The following is a 10,000-nucleotide window of genomic DNA, read 5'->3' as shown; positions in this document are numbered from 1 at the left end:
GGCTGAACGGTGACCCCGTAAAATTCACAGGTTGGGGGCCCTGACCACAGGACCTTGGCACGTGCTGGGATTTGGAGACGGGTCTTTAAGGAGGGGATGCAGGTCAAATGAGGTCATGAGGGCGGGTCCTGATGCAACAGGACTGGGGTCCTGATGAGAAGAGGAGATGAGACACGCACAGAGGGACGACCATGTGAGGACACGGGGAGAAGACACGTCCACACGGCAAGGTGAGAGGCCTCAGGAGGGACCAGCCCTGCCCACACCTGGATCTCGGACGTCCAGCCTCCAGGACTTGAGACCATCAATGTCCGTTGTTTGAGCCGCCCCATCTGGGGTCGTTTGTTAGGCCAGCCCCAGGCAACCCATATGGACGGGCCGAGTGTCTACACAGCATTAGGACTCCAATCGCTCTGACGTTCTTCTCTGCCTCCTGTCCTCACCGGCTATATCTCGGGCATGGTGACCACAGAGTAGAGACCGATGCCGTGTCCTGGGGGACGACGCCGTCTGTCCTCAACCACCCTCTCTGGGCCACACACCGCTCTGCACAGTTGTCTCTTCTGTCAGCTGTTCAACCAGGGACCCCGTGGGTCAGAGGCCACGAGGAGAGTGTGTAGACTGACCTCCTCCCGACGATCGTGAAGACGCGACCCATGCAAACGCCTGGGGTGGAGCCAAAGCAGCCGGACACGGGCAAATTCGTAGCCTTGAGTGCAGCCAACGCAGGAGAGGAAACGTTGCAGATCCGCGGCCCCGGGCGGCATCTCAAGGATCTGGAACGGGTTTCTCCTTCCGGGTCAAACCCAGAGGAAGGACAAGGAAGGGAAACGAGGAGGAGGACGAGCTGTTTGAGATCCGTCCCGAAGATTCGTCTTCTTTCTTCTAGCGTTTTCCTTGCGCTCCGGAGAATGATGACTTGAAGTCTTTAAGCTTTTCAGTGAGGAAGAAAGCCGTTCCTCCTCATCCTCACTGCGAGATGACATTGAGCGGGACGGCTGTCCGGCTTTGCGTGAGCTCCCGAGGCTCCGAGCCGGGGTGATCCCGCCTCCCGTGACCCAGATCCCCTCCTGGAAAATGCAGAAAGTGCGTGCTCCCTCGTGAGGTTGTTGAAACGGTCAACGCACATTTGCAAATGAGAAGAAAGCAGAGCAATTCCGTCGGGGACTGCTTTTGCACACGGCCCCCACCTCTTGGATGCTCCCTTCCTTTTCTCTGCATGAAGATTGAGGGCAGTCTTCAAACTGGGATGCCCCAGGGCACCAGAGACCCTCCAGGGGGCCCCACGCATGCTTGGTTGGAGAGCAATCAACGTTCAGATCCTCTTGGGGCCAGGCCAGTGGCGCAGTGGTTAAGTTTGCATGTTCCAGTTCTCAGGGGCCTGGGGTTCACCAGTTCGGATCCTGGGTGTAGACATGGCACCACTTGGTGCGCCATACTGTAGTAGGCGTCCCACATATAAAGTAGAGGAAGATGGGCATGACTGTTAGCTCAGGGCCAGTCTTCCTCAGCAAAAAAAAAAAAAAAAAGAGGATGATTGGCAGCAGTTAGCTCAGGGCCAATCTTCCTCAAAAAAGAAAGAAAGAAAGAAAAAGTTCAGCTCCTCCAAAAATAATACAGTAGCTGCAGGAACACTCTGTTCCCTTTGCTCAAATACACAGGAAAATTGGGACCGTGAGTCACTCGCTCGGGAAATCATGTCCAAGACACTGTTTCCTTCGGCGTTTAATAATCGCGCATCGAAGTGTGGAACATGTTGACCTGGCTTCGGTCGATTTCCATCGCGATGGCCGTTTTCTCAGAAGAAACGTTTTTAGCAGGTTGGGGCCAAGGGCACAGGAACCGAAACATTTAAATTTGGTGCGTGTGGCTATTTCGGTTGCCGCAACCCGGATGGTGGATGAAAAAAAAAAAAAAAGACTTTCAAACGTCAGCCCAGGTGAGGCCAGGATGAGAATCTGTGAAAACGAAATGCAAGCCCAACGAGAGAGAGAAAGGAGGAAGGCGGGATGCCGCTGTCCTTGGATTCAGGGCCGCCTCCTCCAGGAAGCCCTCCTCTCCATCCTTGATTCAGGGCCGCCTCCTCCAGGAAGCCCTCCTCTCCATCCTTGATTCAGGGCCGCCTCCTCCAGGAAGCCCTCCTCTCCATCCTTGATTCAGGGCCACCTCCTCCAGGAAGCCCTCCTCTCCATCCTTGATTCAGGGCCACCTTCTCCAGGAAGCCCTCCTCTCCATCCTTCCCTTCATCACACCTGTAAGGACCATGCTTTTAAATAAGGTCCCGTGCAAGGGTCCTGGGGCCACAAGGTGAACACATTGTTTTGGGGCCCCCGCTCCGCCCCTCACACCGTTGGAGGCCACCTCTCGGGGTGCAGCCTGTGCGCGCGGCCTCCTTCCTGCAGGGCCGGCTGGCGGGAGAGGCTGTCCCATAACGGGGACGCCCAGCTTGGGGACAAGGGGGGGTGGGCATGGCTGCACGCAGAGAGCCCCACAGCGGGGCACGTGCAGGGGAAGCAGCCGTGGTCCCGGAAAGAGACCAGAAAGAGGAACCAGCCCCCCACGGGGCCCGTCCCCGGCCCATTGTCACCGACACAAACCCCACCTTACAAGACGGAAAGGCAGAGACGCTGAGAGTCAGGGATCAGTCAGTCAGTCCATCCTCTTTGCAATTGACACTCGGTGATGCCGTTCCACCCGCAACACGCCTCCCAATGGATTTACTCCCAAACAGGCAAGTGGCAGCCAGCGGAAGCTTCCGGAAGGGCCCAGATCTGCAAAGCTGCCCCCCACAGGGACGCTGGCTGCCAACGTCTTCGTGGCTCATGACATTTCTGCCACTTGCCGGCCGGACACGAGAATCACCGTCCACCCTCAGACGGGGCGCCTGGGAAGATGGGGCCCCCCCCCCGATGCCCACCTTGCAGCCGTCCCCTGGGGAGCCTTAGAGGGCCGTGTCATGCTGTCCTGTGGGGCGTGTTAAAAGGTCGGGGTTGAAAATCCCCAGTTCCTGCAGGACGGGAACCGAGATGCACGTCCCCACTCTGGGCAGCGGCCTGGACCAGCCTCCCGGGGCGGCTGTCACTCAGCGGGGTGACCAGCTCACCCTTGCTGCTGCTGCTGGGGACTCTCCCCGCTTCACACCGAAAATCCCTAATCCCGGGAAGCCCCTTGTTTCCCAAAAACCCGGCCGGTGGCTGGGCAGCTGGGAGCCACGCCGGCCGCCGGGACGAGCTGACCTCCCCTGGGCGGGTCCAGAAATTCCCTTTTCTCCTCCAAGAGTAAACAGCTTCATTCTATTCTATTCTATTCTATCCTGTCCTGTTCTGTTCTATTCTACTCTATCTTAGTCTAGTCTATTTTACTTTATTTTAATTTAATTTAATTTTATTTTATTTTATGTATTTTTATTTTATTTATTTTTATTTTATTTTTATTTTATTTTACTTCATTTCATCTTATTTTATTTCACTTTAATATTTTATTTTATTTTATTTTATTTTTACTTTATTTTATTTTAATTTAATTTAATTTTATTTTATTTATTTTTATTTTATTTTACTTCATTTCATTTTATCTTATTTTATTTTACTTTAATATTTTATTTTATTTTATTTATTTTAATTTTATTTTATTTCATTTTATTTTATTTTACTTTACTATTTTATTTTATTTTATTTTATTTATTTTTATTTTATTCATTCTATTTTATTTTATTTAATTTTACTTTACTATTTTATTTTATTTATTTTTATTTCATTTTATTTTATTTATTTTTATTTTATTTATTTTATTTCATTTACTTTATTTATTTCTATTTTATTTATTTTATTTTATTTATTTTATTTCATTTCATTTTATTTTATTTATTTAATTTATTTTATTTAATTTTTTAATTTTAATTTAATTTAATTTTATTTCATTTATTTTTATTTTATTTCATTTTATTTTATTTATTCTTATTTTATTTATTTTATTTTATTTTATTTATTTTATTTATTCTATTTATTTATTTTATTTATTTTATTTCGTTTCATTTTATTTTATTTAATTTATTTTATTTTTTAATTTTTCTTTATTTTATTTTATTTTATTTATTTTTATTTTATTTATTTTATTTCATTTTATTTTATTTATTCTTATTTTATTTATTTTATTTTATTTTATTTTATTTTATTTTATTTCATTTTACTGTATTTTCTTTTGGCAGTAAGAACCCTTAACAGGACATCAAACTTCTTAGCAAATTTTTCAGTGCTGAATCAGTGTTATCTGCAGACACTCTGTCGTCCACCCACCTCCAGAACATTGCCGTCGTCCCAAACTGAAACTCTGTCCCCATTCACACTCGCTCCCAAACTCCCTCCCCCAGCCCCTGGCTCCCGCCCTCTGCTTTCTGTCTCTGTGACTCTGACTCCTCTAGGGGCCTCCTAGAAGCGCAGTCATATAGGATTTGTCGATTTGTGTCTGGCTGATGCCGCTGAGCATTGCGTCCTCAAGGTATGTCCACGTCATAGCCGGCGTCGGAATTCCCTTCCTTTTCATGGCCGAGTAATATTCCATGGTGTGGATGGACCACATTTTTGTTCATCTGTTCCTCCAATGATTCAAAATGGAACAGCCATATGACCCGGCGATCCCAGGTCTGGGTATATTCCCAAAATCATTGGAATCAGGACTTTAAGAGATGTGTGCACCCCCACGTTCGCAGCAGCGTTAGTCACAATAGCCAAGACGTGGAAACAACCCAAAAGTCCGTTGATGATGAATCGAGGTAAAACTTGTCAACAGTCTGAGTATGAGCCGCTTGTCCCACCCACCCCCTGGGCTCCTTGCATGGGATCGTAAAGCCGTCTCTGGCCCTGCAGCCTTCAGGGAAAGCACCCGGGCAGGCCCCCAACTTCCCTCAGCCCTGTCACCTCCCCTCACCCCGTGTCCATCTCCACTCACGAGACGCCCACCCCATGCCCCGTGTCATCCCGTCTGCTGCCCTCCTGGGCCCACCAGATGCATCCCCCTCGTGGTCCTCACTGGGGCCTTTCAAAAGCAAGGGCAGCCCCAGGACGTGTGGGTGGCCGGCCTCGGCGGGGGGACGTTGCTGACCCCGGCTCCTTCCCCGGGTGCAGACACCGGACAAGGATTGCAGCCACAGATCCCATTAGCATTGGGAGTCTGGACATTAATTCAGCACGGCCCCTGCCGTGGCAGACAGAATAGTGTCCCCCCCAGAGACGTCCACACCCTGATCCCCAGAACCCAGGAATATGCTTTATGACATGGGCTGGGGGTCCTGGGTTATCTGGATGCGCCCTCAGCAACCTAGGGGTCTTTAAATAGGGAAACAGGAGGCAGAATAGAGAAGAGGAGAGAGGATGCAATTCAGCTGGCTTTGCAGAAGGAGCAACGGGCCACGAGACGAGCAATGCAAGCTTTGAGAAAGTTGCAAAGAAATGCATTCTGTCTTGGAAGGAACTACCCTCCTCAAACCTGGATCTGAGGCTCCGGAGACCCCGAGGGGGCCTTCCGACCCCCAAAGCTGCAAGCTGCTCCCTGCACACTCCAGATCTGTGCTCGTGCGTCCACCGGCCCCAAAACCAAGCCCGGGAATCACTTCCAATGAAATAGCATTTCCCAACCCTGCATCGGTCGCATCTCCACCTAAAACCAAGGCTGAAGCTGATTGTGAAGCAAATTGCCCGCAGAAGGGTCTTCAGAGGATCAGCTACATTAACATCAACACAGATTTTTCAAATAAATTGAAAATGAACTAATATGAAATATATCCAAAGCAGGACCTGCTGACAGATACCACATTTCCTCGTTCTAACCTAACCCTCACAAACTGATTCCTGAACCTATCAAGTTGGAACTTGGCTTTTTTTTAAAAAGCATGTTTTTTAAAAACTTATGTAAACTCCCCCTCCGGTGACCTATTCCACCCCGGGGTCGGGGGGGGGGGGGCGCACCGTGAAAAAGAGGAACCTTTGCATCCACTGTAGCCGTGTCCTCTCTCTCTCGGGCTCCGGGTTTCATAATCTTTGTGCATTTAATTAAATCTGCAGATGACAGGTTGCCGTTACACGCAGCCGACGGGGTCCCTGGAGGCTTGGGGACCGTGGCAGTCACAGGTCCCGTGGGGGAATAGACACTGGGGTCCCCAGGAGAGCGGGGAGCCCTCTCGAGGCCCCCCATTCCTGTCTGAGCTTTCTCCCAAGGCCCCCCCCGCCGTCCTCTGCACCCGGCTCACACAAGCCGCACGAGGCCGGCTCCTGCAGGACCACCGCGGCCCTTCCAGCACCCACGGTAAGTCCTGGGACCAGAGCTGGCAGGCAGGACAGTCCCCCGAAGACGCCCCGGGAGGCAGCTCAGACCCAGGGGAGGGGACGCGTGGCTCCGTTCGAAAGATGCTCTGGAATCGGGGGGGGGGGGGGCGGTGTAGGACCGGGCACATCCAAGTCCCACAGAGTGTGTGTGGGACACGCACGGAGAAGACGGAAGCTGCAGACAGTCGTGGCGCTGGGGTGGGGGTGCTGGGGACGGTGGCTCAGGTTGCAGGAGGAAATGCTCGTTCTGGCGCCTCTAAAGGTGCTCTGACTCTTACTGATAAGGAAACTGGGACACCAGTTAAGGAACTTGACCTAGGTCCCTATCCAGAGAGGAAGAGAGTCCTGGCGGCAGTCCCACACCAGGTTCCCCTGCAGCGGGGGGACGGCGGGGGGGCTGGACGCCAGGTTCCCCTGCAGCGGGGGGACCTCAGGGGGGCTGGACGCCAGGTTCCACGGCAGCGGGGGGACCTCAGGGGGGCTGGACGCCAGGTTCCACGGCAGCGGGGGGACCTCAGGGGGGGCTGGACGCCAGGTTCCACGGCAGCGGGGGGACGGCGGGGGGGCTGGGCACCAGGTTCCACGGCAGCGGGGGGACGGCGGGGGGGCTGGGCACCAGGTTCCACGGCAGCGGGGGGACCTCAGGGGGGGGGCTGGACGCCAGGTTCCACGGCAGCGGGGGGACCTCGGGGGGGGGGGGCTGGACGCCAGGTTCCCCTGCAGCGGGGGGACCTCAGGGTGGGGGCGGGACGCCAGGTTCCACGGCAGCGGGGGGACCTCAGGGGGGGGCTGGACGCCAGGTTCCACGGCAGCGGGGGGACGGCAGGGGGGGGCTGGACGCCAGGTTCCACGGCAGCGGGGGGACCTCAGGGGGGCTGGACGCCAGGTTCCACGGCAGCGGGGGGACGGCAGGGGGGGGCTGGACGCCAGGTTCCACGGCAGCGGGGGGACGGCAGGGGGGCTGGACGCCAGGTTCCACGGCAGCGGGGGGACCTCGGGGTGGGGGGCTGGACGCCAGGTTCCCGTGCAGCGGGGGGACCTCAGGGGGGGGCTGGACGCCAGGTTCCACGGCAGCGGGGGGACCTCAGGGGGGCTGGACGCCAGGTTCCACGGCAGCGGGGGGACCTCAGGGGGGGGCTGGACGCCCGGTTCCACGGCAGCGGGAGGACCTCGGGGGGGGCTGGACGCCAGGTTCCACGGCAGCGGGGGGACCTCGGGGGGGGCTGGACGCCAGGTTCCACGGCAGCGGGGGGACCTCGGGGTGGGGGGCTGGACGCCAGGTTCCCGTGCAGCGGGGGGACCTCAGGGGGGCTGGACGCCAGGTTCCACGGCAGCGAGGGGACCTCGGGGGGGGGGGGGGCTGGACGCCAGGTTCCACGGCAGCGGGGGGACGGCAGGGGGGGGCTGGACGCCAGGTTCCATGGCAGCGGGGGGACTTCAGGGGGGGAGCTAGTTCACCTGGCCGGGGTCACAGGAGCGCCACTAGACCCAAATCGACACTCCTCCCTGTTCACTCCTCCCTGCATCCTGCACTCACCCAGTCTGCATTATGGAGAGCATCCTTGTGTCCATCATTCCTTCGCTCATCCATTCCTTCACTCGCTCCACATTTAGGGAGAACACCCCGTGGTCTTCCATTCATTCATTCATTCCTTCCTTCATTCATTCCACATTTATGGAGCTTGTCATGTGTGTCATGCAGTCAATCACTTACTCTTCACTCTGCTTTCATGGAAAATACCTTGTTATGGCATTTATTCTCCGTGCATCCGGTTCTAAGCTCAGGACGGTGGATTCAGGCTTGTGTGTGACCCGTGCCTGGCCCAGAGGGGACAGTCCTAACCTAGACCAGAGCTGGCGATCACGGTGCAACCGTGTGGACGTCCACAGGTGCCGGGAGAGGTCAGGGGTGAGGGCTGCCTTGGGGGGACGTGGAGGACGGTGGGCAGGCCTCCACCTCCGGGCCGGTGCAGAGGGGCAAGGGGCTCCGTTTTGGGGGGAAATCCCAGGGACACAGCGGGAGACATCAGGGAGCTGGTCCCACCGGCGTGGCCACACAGCCTGTCCAAGAGGGGGGCGACCAGCACATCCTCTGTGCCTGAGGCCGAGACAGGGAGAGTCCGTCCCCAAATTGGATTCTCCGTGTGTTTGCACGGATTGGGGTCATCGCTGTTCGGGGCGGAACGCGGTTGCGAGCGTGGCCGGGTCATTCTGCCTCCACAGTCACGACCCGGGCGGGCTCAGGGGCTCCCGGGGGTCTCGGATATCCGGCCCTGGGGACGTGGGGACCCTGCTGAGGCTGAGGGTCTTGACCTGGCCCCACGCCCGCTGCTCACACCCTCCAAAGGGCTGGGTGTGAATGAGCCGGCTGATCAGAGCCCATGGTCTCCGTCGAGGGCAGTTTCCCGCTTCGAGAAAACCACGACTGATGAGGGTGGGTGCAGGCCGGGGTCCCCGGCCCGGCCCCTTCTCCTCCTCGGGGACCTCTCGGCACACAGTGTGGCCCCCGAAATCCCCCGCTGGGAGAGCAGACGCTGAGACATTCAGCCGGACGCCGTGCGGGACAGACACACAAGTGCAAAGGGCACATTGCATTTTCCACATCCTGTCAGGAAACTTTGTGGCTCACCATGCAAGTTCCTTAAGCCCTCTGTGCCTCAGTTTCCCCGTCTGTAAGGTGTGCCTCAAGGCGGGTTCTGGGAGTAAATATTTGCAAACATTTGTCGGGATGCACGTTCCGGAAAGGAGGGGATGCAGGATGTGGGCTCAGGGAGCCCTCGGCCCCGGCCTCCCACGTCCTCCACAGGACGCGCTGCTGGGAAGAAAAACGTCGGCGGCCTTGGAATAGAAGGAAATGGGGACACTAGAAGCTCCCTGGGGACCTTGAGCCCATTCACAGCGGCTTCCTGGACCAAAGCCTTATGTAATTAATGAACACGGCCGGGGCTACCCGCTTCCTCTTCTCTGAGGTCCCGTCTGAGATTAAATGGGCCGCAGTGACCACAGACAAGAAGACGTGGGTGGGTGGCTGCAGACAGCCGGGCAATGACCCGAGGGGTCAGGAGGCCAGAAGCAGGGCACGTCAATCTCAGAAGGTGGGGTGAGCGGGGAGACGGGCGGGCACAGACGAAAGGGCCTCCGGCGACACAGGAAAGTCAGACAGAAATGTTCTTGGGATTTTCCCCATGAGTCACGAGGCATTTTGTTTTTTTTTTGCATTGAGATAGAATTGACCCGACTTACAATGAGCCCTTTAAAATTCGGTGGTGTTTTAGCATATTCACAATGTCGGGCAACCAGCACCTGCCTCTGCTTTCACCACACTGTCATCTCCCCAAAAGCAGACTCTGCACTCACGACCATTCACTTCCCACCCACATCCCTCGGCCCCGGGAATCCACTCATCTCCCTTCTATCTCTGTGGATTTGCCAATTTTGGGATATTTCACGTATGTGGAATCACATGCTGTGTGTCCTTTTGTGTCTGGCTTCTGTCTCTGAGCATCGTGTGTTCAAGGCCCATCCACGTGTAGCTGCATCAGGCTTCACTCCTTTTCATGGCTGCGTAATATTCCACTGTGTGCACGGACCTCATTCTGTTTATCCCTTCATCCGTCGTTGGGCACTTGGGTGGTTTCCACCTTTTGGCTGTTGGGAGCCGTGCTGCTGTGAACACGCGT

The 10,000-nt window shown here is 55.0% G+C and overlaps 1 protein-coding gene across 3 annotated transcripts in view; it reads left to right on the top strand.

Annotated features, from left to right (window-relative positions):
* Positions 1 to 10,000, top strand: part of P2RY8 (P2Y receptor family member 8) — a 51,682-nt gene that overhangs the window by 22,688 nt on the left and 18,994 nt on the right. Inside the window, exon 2 of one of the 3 annotated variants that reach the window (XM_070501955.1) lies at positions 5,335 to 6,300. The exons of the other annotated variants lie outside the window; for them this stretch is intronic. The gene's annotated coding sequence lies outside the window, so the exon portion shown is untranslated. The remainder of the gene's footprint in view (positions 1 to 5,334; positions 6,301 to 10,000) is intronic. 3 annotated transcript variants of the gene reach the window in all.

This window comes from Equus asinus, chromosome X (assembly GCF_041296235.1).
Source record: "Equus asinus isolate D_3611 breed Donkey chromosome X, EquAss-T2T_v2, whole genome shotgun sequence".
Lineage (NCBI taxonomy): Eukaryota > Metazoa > Chordata > Mammalia > Perissodactyla > Equidae > Equus > Equus asinus.
The sequence above is the reverse complement of the archived record's forward strand: the minus strand, read 5'-3'. Positions and strand labels throughout refer to the sequence as shown.